Source organism: Myotis davidii, unplaced genomic scaffold (genome assembly GCF_000327345.1).
Source record: "Myotis davidii unplaced genomic scaffold, ASM32734v1 scaffold327, whole genome shotgun sequence".
Classification (NCBI taxonomy): Eukaryota; Metazoa; Chordata; class Mammalia; order Chiroptera; family Vespertilionidae; genus Myotis; species Myotis davidii.
The window spans coordinates 5,123,822-5,125,201 of NW_006298628.1; positions in this window are offsets into that span (position 1 = coordinate 5,123,822).

Here is a 1,380-nt window from a genome sequence, read left to right on the forward strand (position 1 = left end):
CCACCGGCTTCTGAGTGACGTGGGTCTGGGTGCTCATCCCAGTTCCAGCCGTTAGGACGGTGACCTTACTGTCCCCATTTTGTGAAGGGAGAGTGGTGTCAGCTCTCACATGGGGACTCGATGGAAACCTTAATGCACCAGGACCAGGGCCTCGGGAGCCCCCACCATCAGTCCCCTCCCCCCAATTTTTCCCACTTATACTCCCAACTCTACCCAGGGAAGGACATAAGCATTTGGCTACATGAGTAGGTTACCTCTCCAGCCCCATCACTGCAGGTGAGGTTGGATTATCCAAGCAAAGGGGTTCGAGGGGGAAACAAATGGTATGTGAAATCTTTACGAGACTCCTAGACTGGGTTCTTCCTGAAACGAAGGGTTACTTTATAACCTGGAATCCTTATCCCCGGCTTTCTTTATTCACACATCTGGCTTTTTGTCGATTCCAGGGAGTTACTGAGTACCGCAGGGTTAGAAGGACACAGGTCAGCTGGTGGCTTCCAACCAAGACATCACCCTGTGGCCCTGGGCAACTCTGCTTCCCTCCAGGCTGGCTCGCCAGGGAGGCCGATGGCTCTCTTCACCACAGGTTTCATTTTACCAATGAATTGGCTCAACAGCCTGAGTATTATCAGGGGTCAGGAACTGGGCTAATTCATTTCATGATGATATTTATTTCAGAGAGGAAGGGAGAGATAGAAACATCAATGATGAGAATCATTGATTGGCTGCCTCCTGTACGCCCCCTACTGGGGCTCAAGCCCACAGCCCGGGTATGTGCCCTTGACCAGAATCAAACATGGGACCCTTTAGTCAGCAGGCCGATGCTCTACCCACTGAGCAAAACCAGCTAGGGCTAAAAATAGTTTTATTTTTGACATTTAAATATTTAGTATATTTACACTTAACTTTGGTGTAAGATGTGAGGAGGGGTTGGATTTATCTAATAGTTGTTTTTTCGATTAGCCATTGCCCCAATATAATTTACTGATATCAAGTAGTTGACTAGGTGTATTAAAATAGTTGTTGACAAATGAAAAAGAAAAAAAGTTATTGAAGTAGGGAATTGTTTAAAAATATACACATATATTTAAAATGCTTTACTGATGTAGGGCCAAGGCCTTTTGAGTGTGAAGAAAAATGCAGTACTCATGTATAAAATTCCTAGAGAAAAAACCTGATTGGCCTCAATTAGGTCATGGTGCCTATCTCTTAGACTCACCACTATGGCCAGGGGCAGTCAGGAACATTATAATATGATCAGAATAGTTCTCAAAAGGAAGTGAAGAAAAGTGTCTAAAGGTTTATTAAAAAAAAAAAAGTGAAGAGGGATTTTAATAAGAAAAAGGTATAATGCAGGGAGAAAAAAGGACAATCAATGGG